The sequence below is a fragment of the Pimephales promelas genome, chromosome 18 (assembly GCF_988280905.1).
Source record: "Pimephales promelas chromosome 18, fPimPro1.hap1.1, whole genome shotgun sequence".
In the NCBI taxonomy this organism is placed as follows: domain Eukaryota; kingdom Metazoa; phylum Chordata; class Actinopteri; order Cypriniformes; family Leuciscidae; genus Pimephales; species Pimephales promelas.
Window position 1 is genome coordinate 8,975,261 of NC_142786.1, and position 20,019 is coordinate 8,995,279.

At 40.6% G+C, this 20,019-nt stretch overlaps 1 protein-coding gene across 2 annotated transcripts in view; it reads left to right on the forward strand.

The window, feature by feature from the left end:
• The first annotated feature begins 444 nt into the window (after positions 1 to 444).
• Positions 445 to 20,019, forward strand: part of slc52a3-2a (solute carrier family 52 member 3-2a) — a 106,822-nt gene continuing 87,247 nt past the window's right edge. Inside the window, exons 1-2 of one of the 2 annotated variants that reach the window (XM_089122793.1) lie at positions 445 to 527; positions 1,539 to 1,597. The gene's annotated coding sequence lies outside the window, so the exon portion shown is untranslated. The remainder of the gene's footprint in view (positions 528 to 1,538; positions 1,598 to 20,019) is intronic. The other variant, XM_089122794.1, reaches the window with a different exon arrangement.

Sequence of the window (20,019 nt, forward strand, 5' to 3'; positions counted from 1 at the left end):
AATAAATTATTTCAAACAAATATTTTACAACTAAAATTGAACTAAAAACTATGTAAAACTACTAGACCACACTATGTATTTTTCAACAATATTCAGCACTTGTTTTAAGTCACCTTCACTATTGCATAACATGTGGTCATAGTTAAACTTTTACTGAAGCTGAGATCGGTCTATCTATCAAAGGCAAATTGTGTTTTACATTTGCTGTCAGAATTTAGGCAAGAAAACCCCTCTCAGCAATTACTGATGATGCCACAATACACATATACTATGGCATTTTTATAAAATGTATGATTCAGGTTTTTCTGACTTTCATACTTCCATTGTAATATATCATCTAAATTACACATTATCCTGTTATCCGTTTCCTTAATAAAACATCAACAGACAGGTGCCATGGTTGGCTAGAATGGGCACACCCACTCAGACAGAGGATATAAGACACATTTCTCTAATTTTACAGGACTTTGTGTCTGCGCGCTATAGAGACGCATTTAGTGTGATCGGGTTGATCAGCCTCAGATCATGTGAGTACCTGTCAGATTTTACACGTTATTATTAACATTTTTTTTTCTCTCTAATTTACTTTATTCATTGCTACATACTCTTTCTGTTAATTTTATAACATTATTCATTATTCAATTAAAATGAACTTTTAGCAAATTAAATATTGCAGGCTATGTAGTTTATTATCAGTATAATCAGTATAGAAGAATAACTGCTATATATGCTGCATAATTAAGGAACGGTTGCATTTACTATATGTATGTTACATCTGATATTTTGACACTATTTTATGACAATCAATAATAATCAAGTTTTGTGTGGCCTAGTTAGTTTTAGTTTTGTTCCCATTGTTCCTGTGATCTGTGTTTAGTTCCTGTTTCCTTTGTTTTTGTTGCCTACCTTGTTAGTTTTTATAGTTTTTTTTTAGTAGCCTATCTAATATCCTTCATCTGTCCCTGGGACCTTGTGATCCCTGCATATTTATACCCTTGTGTTTCAGTCGTGTTTTGTCAGTTGTTGTTCCTGTATGTTTGTGTTCTAAGTTGTTGGGCTCCTGCTTCTCTGTTTGGATTATGTTCCTGATTCCCTTGTGTGGATTATAGTTCTGTTTCATGGCTTTTTTTGTTTATAAAATGTGTTTGCTTTAGGATTCTCGCCTCTTCTCGAAACAAAGTAAATAGAATATGTCAATATTGAATATGTCAAAACTATCAGCACACACAAAATTATCATAAATTTTTATAAATCAGTGACGGAACATTGTTCCGCTGTAACTAAATTACCTACTCGCTAACTCAGCGATGGACAGACCTAATCATTTAGCCAAATATTTAAACCACAATCACGGCGACAACCAAAGATGCATAACAGCATAAAGATAAGTTTTCCCAAAAATGACAAAAAAAAAAAAAAAAAAAGAATCGCAGTACAGTAACAGCAAAATAAGTAGCCTAGCACTGCATTTTCTGCATAATTTAATCATGTCTTGCAGCAGCAGGGATGTCCAGTTATCACCTTGTTATCATCCACAGACTCTGCAAAAGTGCTAAAGTTCAACAGAACATGGAATGAATGACGGACAGTTTACTTTGTGAGTATTAAAACGCTTATGTGTTCAATGCACTTTTGAGTAGAAACATTGCTTATTCATTCATTAGGATTATAACGTTTTCTAAAAAGTATCTGAGCTATAAATGCAAATACTGTCGACAAAAAGATGCAAAAATCTGTTTTAAGAGGTTTGTGTGTATAATCGTTGCATATGTTTATATTTGTTTGTTTTAAAATACTTTTAAAGTGAATCTATTGAGTTTTATTTCCCCCCACATTGATGTAGCCTACCTTATTTTCATGTGTTCCCTTTCGTAGTCACTTCGAGTTACGTCAGAAGTGACGGAGAATGGGGGTTTCGCATAGAAAGCCAATCCTCTTCGAGTATTTAAAAACGAGCCAATGGCATGAAAATGCCTTGGGGCTGCGGAATTTGCATAGCGTATCTCCGCCCCACGCAGTGGGTATAAAAGGAGGAAGTGAACGCAACCGCAGTATGTTTTCGCTTCGGAGCCAAGAGACCTCTTCACTCCTAAAGCCATTCTCACTGATTCAAGACTCTTCGAGACGAGCGTCCTCTTCAGTGTTGGTGTGACGGCGGTACCCAGCGAGATTCTGCATCGCCTGCGATCTGAGCAGTGGTCTGCCAGACTTTGCGCTTCTCCCTGGTCGCCTCAGCGCTGAAAGAGTGAATTTCCTCCTCTCATTGAAAGAGCTGCACGTGGCACATCTTTTTAAAGATGTCTCGCCCGTGTTCTTCTGGGTGCGGTCGTTTCATGTCATCTTCTGATGGTCACGATCGCTGCTCTGTGTGCCTGGGCATTCAGCATGCAGCAGCAGCATTCGTGGATGACTCATGTTCCCTCTGTGGGAACATGACCATCTCTACACTGAGATCTAGACTCAATGATCTGACTAAAGTGAGAGTCCCCGTCCCTGCTACTCGATCTGCTTCTTCCACGAGAAGCTCTTCGACTCGCGGGCAGGGTGATCTGACGGTGACAGTGTGGAACAAAGCCCCGACGATAGTTCCTCGGGCCACACCCCCCGCTCCAGTGTTAGAGCCAGCGAGCGCCAGTTCGAATCAGCCGTCTGCATCTTCGCAGGTACCGTCTGTTTCGTTCGGCGCTCCAGAGGATGATGCGATGTCGATCGCAGCATCACAAGGCGGGCTTGATTCCTCGGGAGATGAGGATGCGGCTGCGTTGCCTCCCTCGGGAGTGCCAGCGTTGCCCGTGTCTGATCCCGAGTTAACGGCCATGCTATCTTGGGCCGCCGTGAGTATCGGGTTAGAGTGGAACCCTCCGCCCTGCCCCGATCTCTCACGGATGGATAATTGGTTTTTGGGCAAGGCTGCCGCCGCAAGGCCACAGCCGACCCCAATACCTTTTTTCCCCGAGCTGCATGCGGAGCTGACGCGCAGTTGGAAGGCTCCTTTTTCCTCCCGAGAGCGCGCTCTAGCCTCCCCCGCCTTTCCTCCCCTCGATGGTGGGGCCGCCCGTGGGTACACTGGGATGCCCCCGGTGGAGCGCTCTAATAGGTACAATGACTGTCTATTTCTGTCTGATGAAAGTAACTGTATTCCAAATACCGAGCGGTCTCTGTTACGGATGTAACCCTCGTTCCCTGAGTAGGGAACGGAGACGTTACGTCTCCCTGCCACTTCAGCTGTATCGCTGGGTAGACGTCGGAGTTCAGCCTTGGCTCCTCAGCGAAGACATACTGCGGTTGCGTTCACTTCCTCCTTTGATACCCACTGCGTGGGGCGGAGATACGCTATGCAAATTATGCAGCCCCAAGGCATTTTCATGCCATTGGCTCGTTTTTAAATACTCGTAGAGGATTGGCTTTCTATGCGAAACCCCCATTCTCCGTTACTTCTGACGTAACGTCTCCATTCCCTACTCAGGGAACGAGGGTTACATCCGTAACCGAGACGTTTTCTGTTCACTTTTGAACAAAGTTCTGTCCCACTTTTTGCAGGCCAATTTTGTAGCACTAAATAAAAGGTAGTCCTATTCATATGGCTGACATGAAATTGAATGCTCAAATTCCCTTATACATTCATATACATTTTAACGTTTCTGTATGTGTACTGCTATTGTTATTGCTATATTGTTTTTACACCAGTGTGTGGCCCAATCCCACCTAGGGTCCCTACAAACCATCTGCTAAAACTGCATTCTGATTTGTACTTTGATAACCCTTCTGTAAATGCACAATCTTCCTGACTTTGTTCTTAAAATAGATTGGCATAGCATCAAAGTGTTGGTTAGACAATGCTCCAGTTGCTCCAGTTATTACTAAATAACTTCAATTTAGCAGATGATTCTTGTCCAAAAGTGAAAGTGCACTCAATGAAGGGTCAATCCGCCTGGAGTGCCTTTAGATTAACCCTTTCATGCATAGTGGTCACTACAGTGGACAGCTATTTAAAAAGCATTTTCTTGAATTTGCAAGGGTTTTGATGGGAAAGTTGCACATCAATCTCTTCAGTGGACCCTGGTGCATCATCCTATGCATTGCAACAAAGTTATAAGCCATTGATTTTTTTCCCCCCTCAAAACCAAGATGGCCAATGGCCAGTCAGACATGCCAAGGTGCTCCGGAATATCCACCCATTCCTTCTATCCTAGGACACTCTTGTAGGTAAAAATTTTTTTTCCAAGTTTTGATTTTAGATTGGGAGAAAAATCTGATAAATCACCCGTCTACTATAGTGGACCTCATGCATCAATGGCTATATTTTAGCTACAATTTATACTTATACTGTGAATATTGTTTTTGAAAATACTTAATCTGCAGTAACTTTTTTTGACTGTAAATAAATGTAGTTGTATTATTAGAATGTAATTTTCATTGACATCTAAAAAAGTTATGTAATTACATAATTTGTGACTTGTAATGCATTACTTTACTCATTTCATCAAAAAGTAATCTAATTACATAATGCATTACTTCTTAGATCAAAAAATATCTGTTTACCTATGTTTCTTTACTCGTAACATCAAAAAGTAATCTGATTACACAATGCATGTTACTTGTACTGCATTACTTGTTAGATCAAAATTAATCTGATTATGTAATGCATGTTACTTGTAATGCATTGTTAGATCAAAAAGTAATCTGATTAAATAATGCATGTTACTTGTAGTGCATTGCTTGTTAGATCAAAAAGTAATCTGATTATGTAATGCATGCTACTTGTAATGCGTTTCTTTATTCGTAACAACAAAATGTAATCTGATTACGTAATGCACATTACTTGTAATTAATTGTTAGATCAAAAAGTAATCTGAGTAGGTAATGCATATTACTTGTAATACATTACTTTACTTGAAACATTAAAACAAATCTGATTATGTAATGCATGTTACTTCTAACACATTACTTTCCTTGTAACATCAACCAAATAATCTGAATGCGTTATGCCTGGCCCAACACTGCTCATTTCGGATGAGATTTAAAAAAATCTATCACTAGGTTTTCTCAGAAGAGGGGCTATGCTAGAAATGTGTCCATCTCTAACATAATCAGAATTATCAGCTAATAAGGGTAAATTGACATACTCTGGCACACTGGAGGGAGCATCTGAGTGTTTCCACAATTGTACATTGACAGGCTGTAGACATTTCTGATGGAATCACATCATCATGTTCTGATATCCAAGATACACGAAGTGCAACTTTTATGCAGGTCAATTGCCTTTGCAATATTTCGGATTTATATATATATTTTTTCATATATTTTATAGTTTTCACATGATTTTATGTAATTGTATTGATTAGTTTGTTAAATACACATACATGTAATTTATCTGTTTGATTATTGTATTATGTTTAATACAGTATCTCTTCAGTTTAAACTATAAATGCATGCTGTCCACTCAAGTGGACATCTGAAAATCTCTTTGAAAATTTTGTTTTAAAAAAAAAATCAAATCTTGTTTTTCATGCCCTAAGGGCAATAAAAACACAAAGGAAAAAAATCCTGACTGAGGTTATCATAATTAATGCATGAAAGGGTTAAACTCAGAACCATAAATAGGGCTATACTGCCCTCTTGTGTCAAATTATATTTCTATATTTATTTTTCCAACAAATAAAACCAAACCTGCAATAATAAAACCCCGTCCAATACACCCTTGAACTCAACAGATGCAGTGGCTCAGTTGATAAAGCGTTGGGCTTTAATCAAGACCTGAGTTCAATACTTGCGTTAATTTGTTGTGATTATATCAAACAAAAGTGGCCTAAACAATATTTCTTCAACCCGGTATCGTGACAAGACGTGAAATAATCACTTTGGTGCACTTTTGAAAACGCGTAGATGTCACGGTTTAAACCCCCTCAAAAGTGAAACTTACACTTAAACTGAAACTTACCTGGTTTTTGGTTTTCATTAAACTGAGAAAAATGGAATTTTGTTTTATTGACCATCACTGAGAAATGGTCTAATATTTAAAATGCAAAAAAAAAAAAAAATTATTATTTTCAAGGTGAACAGGATTCATTTGCCCGGATCCACCCCGAAGAAAACGTCTAAATGTCACGTTTTTAATGAAGCAGACTAATGAGTAAAATGTCTATTTTTCCGGCGTCCCCCCAGCTCCTCATTTAAGCAAAAGGTACGCTAAAACAACGTATTACATCGACGTTAAACCACATTAACCGTGTTAACCATAACCTTTTAAATACTCGACCTAGTTCCATTGCTTAGCAACGGGAATAAACTCCTGTAACTTCAGTGCACCCGTATCACGACAAGACGTGAAATAATCACGTTGGTCCACTTTGGAAAACGTGTAGATGTCACGGTTTAGTTTAAATGTTTTGCTTGAGGGTATAATGATGAAGCTTTTTGGCATCTGAATTTAAAGATGGAAGTGTGTAATTTCTACTCCACTAGTGGTGGCAAGTGGAGTTGCAAAAATAATGGCTTTCATTATTGAATGAGATTCTGTTGGTTAAAGGAATAGTTGACCCAAAAATGAAAATGTTGTCATTTATTCACCCTCAAGTTGTTCCAAACCTGTATGAACTTCTTTCTTATGCTGAACACAAAAAGAATGTCAGTAACCAAACAGTTGTTAAGCCCCATTGACTTCCATAGTATTTTTCTTTTCCATACTACAGTTTAACCATGTTTCCACCGAACAATTTGTCCCAGGAACTTTTTCCCCCCCAGACCTTATAGTTGGTGTCTGCGTTTCCACCCTGTTCTAAAGTACCGTGAAGATTAGGCGAATGCTCAAGTGACTTAGAACTGTGAGCTCCTTTACAGTTCCCGCTGGTTTTCATTCTCTGAATTTAAGCTTAATAAAACCTGAATCTTGTTGTCGGTCCATCAGTCATATTTTTTTAATTCCATTGTTGATTTGACAATAGTTACTGCACGCACTGCAACCGATGGTGGTTGAAATAAAATGCTTTGTGGATTCAACCAATCAAAATGCAGCATGAAGTAGAGCCTCCATTTTTGCACTCAGGTTAAAGTCTCATGGCCCTCTATCAGAATCCAGAGTTTTGAGAAGATTGGAGAAACTTAATTTTTCGCTCGAAAAAAAAAAAAAAAAAACGAAAGGGGTACCACTGTCGTTTTTTTTTTTTCGGGTCGAATTTTTGAGTTTCGATATCTCAGCTCTGGAAGGGTCTAGAGCCTCCGTTTTTGCACTCAGGTTAAAGTCTCATGGCCCTCTATCAGAATCCAGAGTTTTGAGAAGATTGGAGAAACTTAATTTTTCACCCGAAAAAAAAAAAACAAACGAAAGGGGTACCACTGTCATTTTTTTTTTCGGGTCGAATTTTTGAGTTTCGATATCTCAGCTCTGGAAGAGGCTAGAGCCTCCATTTTTGCACTCAGGTTAAAGTCTCGTGGCCCTCTATCAGAATCCAGAGTTTTGAGAAGATTGGAGAAACTTAATTTTTCGCCCGAAAAAAAAAAAAAAAACGAAAGGGGTACCACTGTCGTTTTTTTTTTTTCGGGTCGAATTTTTGAGTTTCGATATCTCAGCTCTGGAAGGGTCTAGAGCCTCCATTTTTGCACTCAGGTTAAAGTCTCATGGCCCTCTATCAGAATCCAGAGTTTTGAGAAGATTGGAGAAACTTAATTTTTCGCCCGAAAAAAAAAAACGAAAGGGGTACCACTGTCGTTTTTTTTTTCGGGTCGAATTTTTGAGTTTCGATATCTCAGCTCTGGAAGGGTCTAGAGCCTCCATTTTTGCACTCAGGTTAAAGTCTCATGGCCCTCTATCAGAATCCAGAGTTTTGAGAAGATTGGAGAAACTTAATTTTTCGCCCAAAAAAAAAAAAACAAACGAAAGGGGTACCACTGTCATTTTTTTTTTCGGGTCGAATTTTTGAGTTTCGATATCTCAGCTCTGGAAGAGGCTAGAGCCTCCATTTTTGCACTCAGGTTAAAGTCTCGTGGCCCTCTATCAGAATCCAGAGTTTTGAGAAGATTGGAGAAACTTAATTTTTCGCCCGAAAAAAAAAAAAAAACGAAAGGGGTACCACTGTCGTTTTTTTTTTTTCGGGTCGAATTTTTGAGTTTCGATATCTCAGCTCTGGAAGGGTCTAGAGCCTCCATTTTTGCACTCAGGTTAAAGTCTCATGGCCCTCTATCAGAATCCAGAGTTTTGAGAAGATTGGAGAAACTTAATTTTTCGCCCGAAAAAAAAAAAACGAAAGGGGTACCACTGTCGTTTTTTTTTTCGGGTCGAATTTTTGAGTTTCGATATCTCAGCTCTGGAAGGGTCTAGAGCCTCCATTTTTGCACTCAGGTTAAAGTCTCATGGCCCTCTATCAGAATCCAGAGTTTTGAGAAGATTGGAGAAACTTAATTTTTCGCCCGAAAAAAAAAAACACGAAAGGGGTACCACTGTCGTTTTTTTTTTCGGGTCGAATTTTTGAGTTTCGATATCTCAGCTCTGGAAGGGTCTAGAGCCTCCATTTTTGCGCTCAGGTTAAAGTCTCATGGCCCTCTATCAGAATCCAGAGTTTTGAGAAGATTGGAGAAACTTAATTTTTCACCCGAAAAACTAAAACAAACGAAAGGGGTACCACTGTCGTTTTTTTTTTTGGGGGGTCGAATTTTTGAGTTTCGATATCTCAGCTCTGGAAGGGTCTAGAGCCTCCATTTTTGCACTCAGGTTAAAGTCTCATGGCCCTCTATCAGAATCCAGAGTTTTGAGAAGATTGGAGAAACTTAATTTTTCGCCCGAAAAAAAAAAAACGAAAGGGGTACCACTGTCGTTTTTTTTTTCGGGTCGAATTTTTGAGTTTCGATATCTCAGCTCTGGAAGGGTCTAGAGCCTCCATTTTTGCACTCAGGTTAAAGTCTCATGGCCCTCTATCAGAATCCAGAGTTTTGAGAAGATTGGAGAAACTTAATTTTTCGCCCGAAAAAAAAAAACACGAAAGGGGTACCACTGTCGTTTTTTTTTTCGGGTCGAATTTTTGAGTTTCGATATCTCAGCTCTGGAAGGGTCTAGAGCCTCCATTTTTGCGCTCAGGTTAAAGTCTCATGGCCCTCTATCAGAATCCAGAGTTTTGAGAAGATTGGAGAAACTTAATTTTTCACCCGAAAAACAAAAACAAACGAAAGGGGTACCACTGTCGTTTTTTTTTTTGGGGGGTCGAATTTTTGAGTTTCGATATCTCAGCTCTGGAAGGGTCTAGAGCCTCCATTTTTGCACTCAGGTTAAAGTCTCATGGCCCTCTATCAGAATCCAGAGTTTTGAGAAGATTGGAGAAACTTAATTTTTCGCCCGAAAAAAAAAAACGAAAGGGGTACCACTGTCGTTTTTTTTTTCGGGTTGAATATTTGAGTTTCGATATCTCAGCTCTGGAAGGGTCTAGAGCCTCCATTTTTGCACTCAGGTTAAAGTCTCATGGCCCTCTATCAGAATCCAGAGTTTTGAGAAGATTGGAGAAACTTAATTTTTCAGCCGAAAAAAAAAAAAAAAAACGAAAGGGGTACCACTGTGGGTTTTTTTTCAGGTCGAATTTTTGAGTTTCGATATCTCAGCTCTGGAAGAGTCTAGAGCCTCCATTTTTGCACTCAGGTTAAAGTCTCATGGCCCTCTATGAGAATCCAGAGTTTTGAGAAGATTGGAGAAACTTAATTTTTCGCCCGAAAAAAAAAAAAAAAACGAAAGGAGTACCACTGTCGTTTTTTTTTTTTCGGGTCGAATTTTTGAGTTTCGATATCTCAGCTCTGGAAGGGTCTAGAGCCTCCATTTTTGCACTCAGGTTAAAGTCTCATGGCCCTCTATCAGAATCCAGAGTTTTGAGAAAATTGGAGAAACTTCATTTTTCGCCCGAAAAAAACAAAAACAAACGAAAGGGGTACCACTGTCGTGTTTTTTTTTCGGGTCGAATTTTTGAGTTTCGATATCTCAGCTCTGGAAGAGTCTAGAGCCTCAATTTTTGCACTCAGGTTAAAGTCTCATGGCCCTCTATCAGAATCCAGAGTTTTGAGAAGATTGGAGAAACTTAATTTTTCTCCCCCAAAAAAAACGTAAGGGGTACCACTGTCGTTTTTTTTTTCGGGCCGAATTTTTGAGTTTCGATATCTCAGCTCTGGAAGGGGCTAGAGCCTCCATTTTTGCACTCAGGTCTAAGTCTTATGGCCCTCTATCAGAATCCAGAGTTTTGGGAAGATTGGAGAAACTTAATTTTTCGCCCAAAAAAAAAATGTAAGGGGTACCACTGTCGTTTTTTTTTCGGGCCGAATTTTTGAGTTTCGATATCTCAGCTCTGGAAGGGGCTAGAGCCTCCATTTTTGCACTCAGGTCTAAGTCTCATGGCCCTCTATCAGAATTTGGGAGGATTGGAGAAACTTAATTTTTCGCCCAAAAAAAAAAAACGTAAGGGGTACCACTGTCGTTTTTTTTTCGGGCCGAATTTTTGAGTTTCGATATCTCAGCTCTGGAAGGGGCTAGAGCCTTCATTTTTGCACTCAGGTCTAAGTCTCATGGCCCTCTATCAGAATTTGGGAAGATTGGAGAAACTTAATTTTTCGCCCCAAAAAAAAATGTAAGGGGTACCACTGTCGTTTTTTTTTCGGGCCGAATTTTTGAGTTTCGATATCTCAGCTCTGGAAGGGGCTAGAGCCTCCATTTTTGCACTCAGGTCTAAGTCTCATGGCCCTCTATCAGAATTTGGGAAGATTGGAGAAACTTAATTTTTCGCCCAAAAAAAAAATGTAAGGGGTACCACTGTCGTTTTTTTTTCGATCCGAATTTTTGAGTTTCGATATCTCAGCTCTGGAAGGGGCTAGAGCCTCCATTTTTGCACTCAGGTCTAAGTCTCATGGCCCTCTATCAGAATTTGGGAAGATTGGAGAAACTTAATTTTTCGCCCAAAAAAAAAACGTAAGGGGTACCACTGTCGTTTTTTTTTTTTGGGCCGAATTTTTGAGTTTCGATATCTCAGCTCTGGAAGGGGCTAGAGCCTCCATTTTTGCACTCAGGTCTAAGTCTCATGGCCCTCTATCAGAATTTGGGAAGATTGGAGAAACTTAATTTTTCGCCCAAAAAAAAACCCGTAAGGGGTACCACTGTCGTTTTTTTTTTCGGGCCGAATTTTTGAGTTTCGATATCTCAGCTCTGGAAGGGGCTAGAGCCTCAATTTTTGCACTCAGGTCTAAGTCTCATGGCCCTCTATCAGAATTTGGGAAGATTGGAGAAACTTAATTTTTCGCCCAAAAAAAAAAACGTAAGGGGTACCACTGTCGTTTTTTTTTTCGGGCCGAATTTTTGAGTTTCGATATCTCAGCTCTGGAAGGGGCTAGAGCCTCCATTTTTTCACTCAGGTCTAAGTCTCATGGCCCTCTATCATAATTTGGGAAGATTGGAGAAACTTAATTTTTCGCTCAAAAAAAAAACGTAAGGGGTACCACTGTCGTTTTTTTTTTTCGGGCCGAATTTTTGAGTTTCGATATCTCAGCTCTGGAAGGGGCTAGAGCCTCCATTTTTGCACTCAGGTCTAAGTCTCATGGCCCTCTATCAGAATTTGGGAAGATTGGAGAAACTTAATTTTTCGCCCAAAAAAAAAAACGTAAGGGGTACCACTGTCGTTTTTTTTTCGGGCCGAATTTTTGAGTTTCGATATCTCAGCTCTGGAAGGGGCTAGAGCCTCCATTTTTGCACTCAGGTCTAAGTCTCATGGCCCTCTATCAGAATCCAGAGTTTTGGGAAGATTGGAGAAACTTAATTTTTCGCCCCAAAAAAAAAAACGTAAGGGGTACCACTGTCGTTTTTTTTTTCGGGCCGAATTTTTGAGTTTCGATATCTCAGCTCTGGAAGGGGCTAGAGCCTCCATTTTTGCACTCAGGTCTAAGTCTCATGGCCCTCTATCAGAATTTGGGAAGATTGGAGACACTTAATTTTTCGCCCAAAAAAAAAACGTAAGGGGTACCACTGTCGTTTTTTTTTCGGGCCGAATTTTTGAGTTTCGATATGTCAGCTCTGGAAGGGGCTAGAGCCTCCACTTTTGCACTCAGGTCTAAGTCTCATGGCCCTCTATCAGAATTTGGGAAGATTGGAGAAACTCAATTTTTCGCCCCAAAAAAAAAAAACGTAAGGGGTACCACTGTCGTTTTTTTTTCGGGCCGAATTTTTGAGTTTCGATATCTCAGCTCTGGAAGGGGCTAGAGCCTCCATTTTTGCACTCAGGTCTAAGTCTCATGGCCCTCTATCAGAATCCAGAGTTTTGGGAAGATTGGAGAAACTTAATTTTTCGCCCCAAAAAAAAAACGTAAGGGGTACCACTGTCGTTTTTTTTTTCGGGCCGAATTTTTGAGTTTCGATATCTCAGCTCTGGAAGGGGCTAGAGCCTCCATTTTTGCACTCAGGTCTAAGTCTCATGGCCCTCTATCAGAATCCAGAGTTTTGGGAAGATTGGAGAAACTTAATTTTTCGCCCCAAAAAAAAAAACGTAAGGGGTACCACTGTCGTTTTTTTTTTCGGGCCGAATTTTTGAGTTTCGATATCTCAGCTCTGGAAGGGGCTAGAGCCTCCATTTTTGCACTCAGGTCTAAGTCTCATGGCCCTCTATCAGAATTTGGGAAGATTGGAGACACTTAATTTTTCGCCCAAAAAAAAAACGTAAGGGGTACCACTGTCGTTTTTTTTTCGGGCCGAATTTTTGAGTTTCGATATGTCAGCTCTGGAAGGGGCTAGAGCCTCCACTTTTGCACTCAGGTCTAAGTCTCATGGCCCTCTATCAGAATTTGGGAAGATTGGAGAAACTCAATTTTTCGCCCCAAAAAAAAAAAACGTAAGGGGTACCACTGTCGTTTTTTTTTCGGGCCGAATTTTTGAGTTTCGATATCTCAGCTCTGGAAGGGGCTAGAGCCTCCATTTTTGCACTCAGGTCTAAGTCTCATGGCCCTCTATCAGAATCCAGAGTTTTGGGAAGATTGGAGAAACTTAATTTTTCGCCCCAAAAAAAAAACGTAAGGGGTACCACTGTCGTTTTTTTTTTCGGGCCGAATTTTTGAGTTTCGATATCTCAGCTCTGGAAGGGGCTAGAGCCTCCATTTTTGCACTCAGGTCTAAGTCTCATGGCCCTCTATCAGAATTTGGGAAGATTGGAGAAACTTAATTTTTCGCCCAAAAAAAAAACGTAAGGGGTACCACTGTCGTTTTTTTTTTTTGGGCCGAATTTTTGAGTTTCGATATCTCAGCTCTGGAAGGGGCTAGAGCCTCCATTTTTGCACTCAGGTCTAAGTCTCATGGCCCTCTATCAGAATTTGGGAAGATTGGAGAAACTTAATTTTTCGCCCAAAAAAAAAAACGTAAGGGGTACCACTGTCGTTTTTTTTTCGGGCCGAATTTTTGAGTTTCGATATCTCAGCTCTGGAAGGGGCTAGAGCCTCAATTTTTGCACTCAGGTCTAAGTCTCATGGCCCTCTATCAGAATTTGGGAAGATTGGAGAAACTTAATTTTTCGCCCAAAAAAAAAAAACGTAAGGGGTACCACTGTCGTTTTTTTTTCGGGCCGAATTTTTGAGTTTCGATATCTCAGCTCTGGAAGGGGCTAGAGCCTCCATTTTTTCACTCAGGTCTAAGTCTCATGGCCCTCTATCATAATTTGGGAAGATTGGAGAAACTTAATTTTTCGCCCAAAAAAAAAACGTAAGGGGTACCACTGTCGTTTTTTTTTTCGGGCCGAATTTTTGAGTTTCGATATCTCAGCTCTGGAAGGGGCTAGAGCCTCCATTTTTGCACTCAGGTCTAAGTCTCATGGCCCTCTATCAGAATTTGGGAAGATTGGAGAAACTTAATTTTTCGCCCCAAAAAAAAAAACGTAAGGGGTACCACTGTCGTTTTTTTTTTCAGGCCGAATTTTTGAGTTTCGATATCTCAGCTCTGGAAGGGGCTAGAGCCTCCATTTTTGCACTCAGGTCTAAGTCTCATGGCCCTCTATCAGAATTTGGGAAGATTGGAGAAACTTAATTTTTCGCCCAAAAAAAAAAACGTAAGGGGTACCACTGTCGTTTTTTTTTCGGGCCGAATTTTTGAGTTTCGATATCTCAGCTCTGGAAGGGGCTAGAGCCTCCATTTTTGCACTCAGGTCTAAGTCTCATGGCCCTCTATCAGAATTTGGGAAGATTGGAGAAACTTAATTTTTCGCCCAAAAAAAAAATGTAAGGGGTACCACTGTCGTTTTTTTTTCGGGCCGAATTTTTGAGTTTCGATATCTCAGCTCTGGAAGGGGCTAGAGCCTCCATTTTTGCACTCAGGTCTAAGTCTCATGGCCCTCTATCAGAATTTGGGAAGATTGGAGAAACTTAATTTTTCGCCCAAAAAAAAAACGTAAGGGGTACCACTGTCGTTTTTTTTTCGGGCCGAATTTTTGAGTTTCGATATCTCAGCTCTGGAAGGGGCTAGAGCCTCCATTTTTGCACTCAGGTCTAAGTCTCATGGCCCTCTATCAGAATTTGGGAAGATTGGAGAAACTTAATTTTTCGCCCAAAAAAAAAAACGTAAGGGGTACCACTGTCGTTTTTTTTTCGGGTCGAATTTTTGAGTTTCGATATCTCAGCTCTGGAAGAGTCTAGAGCCTCAATTTTTGCACTCAGGTTAAAGTCTCATGGCCCTCTATCAGAATCCAGAGTTTTGAGAAGATTGGAGAAACTTAATTTTTCGCCCGAAAAAAAAAACACGGAAGGGGTACCACTGTCGTTTTTTTTTTCGGGTCGAATTTTTGAGTTTCGATATCTCAGCTCTGGAAGGGTCTAGAGCCTCCATTTTTGCACTCAGGCCTAAGTCTCATGGCCCTCTACCAGAATTTGGGAAGATTGGAGAAACTTAATTTTTCGCCCAAAAAAAAAAAAACGTAAGGGGTACCACTGTCGTTTTTTTTCGGGCCGAATTTTTGAGTTTCGATATCTCAGCTCTGGAAGGGGCTAGAGCCTCCATTTTTGCACTCAGGTCTAAGTCTCATGGCCCTCTATCAGAATCCATAGTTTTGGGAAGATTGGAGAAACTTAATTTTTCGCCCAAAAAAAAAAAACGTAAGGGGTACCACTGTCGTTTTTTTTTTTCGGGCCGAATTTTTGAGTTTCAAAATCTCAGCTCTGGAAGGGGCTAGAGCCTCCATTTTTGCACTCAGGTCTAAGTCTCATGGCCCTCTATCAGAATCCAGAGTTTTGGGAAGATTGGAGAAACTTAATTTTTCTCCCCCAAAAAAAACGTAAGGGGTACCACTGTCGTTTTTTTTTTCGGGCCGAATTTTTGAGTTTCGATATCTCAGCTCTGGAAGGGGCTAGAGCCTCCATTTTTGCACTCAGGTCTAAGTCTTATGGCCCTCTATCAGAATCCAGAGTTTTGGGAAGATTGGAGAAACTTAATTTTTCGCCCAAAAAAAAAATGTAAGGGGTACCACTGTCGTTTTTTTTTCGGGCCGAATTTTTGAGTTTCGATATCTCAGCTCTGGAAGGGGCTAGAGCCTCCATTTTTGCACTCAGGTCTAAGTCTCATGGCCCTCTATCAGAATTTGGGAGGATTGGAGAAACTTAATTTTTCGCCCAAAAAAAAAAAACGTAAGGGGTACCACTGTCGGTTTTTTTTCGGGCCGAATTTTTGAGTTTCGATATCTCAGCTCTGGAAGGGGCTAGAGCCTTCATTTTTGCACTCAGGTCTAAGTCTCATGGCCCTCTATCAGAATTTGGGAAGATTGGAGAAACTTAATTTTTCGCCCCAAAAAAAATGTAAGGGGTACCACTGTCGTTTTTTTTTCGGGCCGAATTTTTGAGTTTCGATATCTCAGCTCTGGAAGGGGCTAGAGCCTCCATTTTTGCACTCAGGTCTAAGTCTCATGGCCCTCTATCAGAATTTGGGAAGATTGGAGAAACTTAATTTTTCGCCCAAAAAAAAAATGTAAGGGGTACCACTGTCGTTTTTTTTTCGATCCGAATTTTTGAGTTTCGATATCTCAGCTCTGGAAGGGGCTAGAGCCTCCATTTTTGCACTCAGGTCTAAGTCTCATGGCCCTCTATCAGAATTTGGGAAGATTGGAGAAACTTAATTTTTCGCCCAAAAAAAAAACGTAAGGGGTACCACTGTCGTTTTTTTTTTTTGGGCCGAATTTTTGAGTTTCGATATCTCAGCTCTGGAAGGGGCTAGAGCCTCCATTTTTGCACTCAGGTCTAAGTCTCATGGCCCTCTATCAGAATTTGGGAAGATTGGAGAAACTTAATTTTTCGCCCAAAAAAAAAACCGTAAGGGGTACCACTGTCGTTTTTTTTTCGGGCCGAATTTTTGAGTTTCGATATCTCAGCTCTGGAAGGGGCTAGAGCCTCAATTTTTGCACTCAGGTCTAAGTCTCATGGCCCTCTATCAGAATTTGGGAAGATTGGAGAAACTTAATTTTTCGCCCAAAAAAAAAAACGTAAGGGGTACCACTGTCGTTTTTTTTTTCGGGCCGAATTTTTGAGTTTCGATATCTCAGCTCTGGAAGGGGCTAGAGCCTCCATTTTTTCACTCAGGTCTAAGTCTCATGGCCCTCTATCATAATTTGGGAAGATTGGAGAAACTTAATTTTTCGCCCAAAAAAAAAACGTAAGGGGTACCACTGTCGTTTTTTTTTTTCGGGCCGAATTTTTGAGTTTCGATATCTCAGCTCTGGAAGGGGCTAGAGCCTCCATTTTTGCACTCAGGTCTAAGTCTCATGGCCCTCTATCAGAATTTGGGAAGATTGGAGAAACTTAATTTTTCGCCCAAAAAAAAAAACGTAAGGGGTACCACTGTCGTTTTTTTTTCGGGCCGAATTTTTGAGTTTCGATATCTCAGCTCTGGAAGGGGCTAGAGCCTCCATTTTTGCACTCAGGTCTAAGTCTCATGGCCCTCTATCAGAATCCAGAGTTTTGGGAAGATTGGAGAAACTTAATTTTTCGCCCCAAAAAAAAAAACGTAAGGGGTACCACTGTCGTTTTTTTTTTCGGGCCGAATTTTTGAGTTTCGATATCTCAGCTCTGGAAGGGGCTAGAGCCTCCATTTTTGCACTCAGGTCTAAGTCTCATGGCCCTCTATCAGAATTTGGGAAGATTGGAGACACTTAATTTTTCGCCCAAAAAAAAAACGTAAGGGGTACCACTGTCGTTTTTTTTTCGGGCCGAATTTTTGAGTTTCGATATCTCAGCTCTGGAAGGGGCTAGAGCCTCCATTTTTGCACTCAGGTCTAAGTCTCATGGCCCTCTATCAGAATCCAGAGTTTTGGGAAGATTGGAGAAACTTAATTTTTCTCCCCCAAAAAAAACGTAAGGGGTACCACTGTCGTTTTTTTTTTCGGGCCGAATTTTTGAGTTTCGATATCTCAGCTCTGGAAGGGGCTAGAGCCTCCATTTTTGCACTCAGGTCTAAGTCTTATGGCCCTCTATCAGAATCCAGAGTTTTGGGAAGATTGGAGAAACTTAATTTTTCGCCCAAAAAAAAAATGTAAGGGGTACCACTGTCGTTTTTTTTTCGGGCCGAATTTTTGAGTTTCGATATCTCAGCTCTGGAAGGGGCTAGAGCCTCCATTTTTGCACTCAGGTCTAAGTCTCATGGCCCTCTATCAGAATTTGGGAGGATTGGAGAAACTTAATTTTTCGCCCAAAAAAAAAAAACGTAAGGGGTACCACTGTCGTTTTTTTTTCGGGCCGAATTTTTGAGTTTCGATATCTCAGCTCTGGAAGGGGCTAGAGCCTTCATTTTTGCACTCAGGTCTAAGTCTCATGGCCCTCTATCAGAATTTGGGAAGATTGGAGAAACTTAATTTTTCGCCCCAAAAAAAAATGTAAGGGGTACCACTGTCGTTTTTTTTTCGGGCCGAATTTTTGAGTTTCGATATCTCAGCTCTGGAAGGGGCTAGAGCCTCCATTTTTGCACTCAGGTCTAAGTCTCATGGCCCTCTATCAGAATTTGGGAAGATTGGAGAAACTTAATTTTTCGCCCAAAAAAAAAATGTAAGGGGTACCACTGTCGTTTTTTTTTCGATCCGAATTTTTGAGTTTCGATATCTCAGCTCTGGAAGGGGCTAGAGCCTCCATTTTTGCACTCAGGTCTAAGTCTCATGGCCCTCTATCAGAATTTGGGAAGATTGGAGAAACTTAATTTTTCGCCCAAAAAAAAAACGTAAGGGGTACCACTGTCGTTTTTTTTTTTTGGGCCGAATTTTTGAGTTTCGATATCTCAGCTCTGGAAGGGGCTAGAGCCTCCATTTTTGCACTCAGGTCTAAGTCTCATGGCCCTCTATCAGAATTTGGGAAGATTGGAGAAACTTAATTTTTCGCCCAAAAAAAAAACCGTAAGGGGTACCACTGTCGTTTTTTTTTCGGGCCGAATTTTTGAGTTTCGATATCTCAGCTCTGGAAGGGGCTAGAGCCTCAATTTTTGCACTCAGGTCTAAGTCTCATGGCCCTCTATCAGAATTTGGGAAGATTGGAGAAACTTAATTTTTCGCCCAAAAAAAAAAACGTAAGGGGTACCACTGTCGTTTTTTTTTTCGGGCCGAATTTTTGAGTTTCGATATCTCAGCTCTGGAAGGGGCTAGAGCCTCCATTTTTTCACTCAGGTCTAAGTCTCATGGCCCTCTATCATAATTTGGGAAGATTGGAGAAACTTAATTTTTCGCCCAAAAAAAAAACGCAAGGGGTACCACTGTCGTTTTTTTTTTTTCGGGCCGAATTTTTGAGTTTCGATATCTCAGCTCTGGAAGGGGCTAGAGCCTCCATTTTTGCACTCAGGTCTAAGTCTCATGGCCCTCTATCAGAATTTGGGAAGATTGGAGAAACTTAATTTTTCGCCCAAAAAAAAAAACGTAAGGGGTACCACTGTCGTTTTTTTTTCGGGCCGAATTTTTGAGTTTCGATATCTCAGCTCTGGAAGGGGCTAGAGCCTCCATTTTTGCACTCAGGTCTAAGTCTCATGGCCCTCTATCAGAATCCAGAGTTTTGGGAAGATTGGAGAAACTTAATTTTTCGCCCCAAAAAAAAAAACGTAAGGGGTACCACTGTCGTTTTTTTTTTCGGGCCGAATTTTTGAGTTTCGATATCTCAGCTCTGGAAGGGGCTAGAGCCTCCATTTTTGCACTCAGGTCTAAGTCTCATGGCCCTCTATCAGAATTTGGGAAGATTGGAGACACTTAATTTTTCGCCCAAAAAAAAAACGTAAGGGGTACCACTGTCGTTTTTTTTTCGGGCCGAATTTTTGAGTTTCGATATGTCAGCTCTGGAAGGGGCTAGAGCCTCCACTTTTGCACTCAGGTCTAAGTCTCATGGCCCTCTATCAGAATTTGGGAAGATTGGAGAAACTTAATTTTTCGCCCAAAAAAAAAACGTAAGGGGTACCACTGTCGTTTTTTTTTCGGGCCGAATTTTTGAGTTTCGATATCTCAGCTCTGGAAGGGGCTAGAGCCTCCATTTTTGCACTCAGGTCTAAGTCTCATGGCCCTCTATCAGAATCCAGAGTTTTGGGAAGATTGGAGAAACTTAATTTTTCGCCCCAAAAAAAAAACGTAAGGGGTACCACTGTCGTTTTTTTTTTCGGGCCGAATTTTTGAGTTTCGATATCTCAGCTCTGGAAGGGGCTAGAGCCTCCATTTTTGCACTCAGGTCTAAGTCTCATGGCCCTCTATCAGAATTTGGGAAGATTGGAGAAACTTAATTTTTCGCCCAAAAAAAAAAACGTAAGGGGTACCACTGTCGTTTTTTTTTTCGGGCCGAATTTTTGAGTTTCGATATCTCAGCTCTGGAAGGGGCTAGAGCCTCCATTTTTGCACTCAGGTCTAAGTCCCATGGCCCTCTATCAGAATCCAGAGTTTTGGGAAGATTGGAGAAACTTAATTTTTCGCCCAAAAAAAAAAAAAACGTAAGGGGTACCACTGTCGTTTTTTTTTTCGGGCCGAATTTTTGAGTTTCGATATCTCAGCTCTGGAAGGGGCTAGAGCCTCCATTTTTGCACTCAGGTCTAAG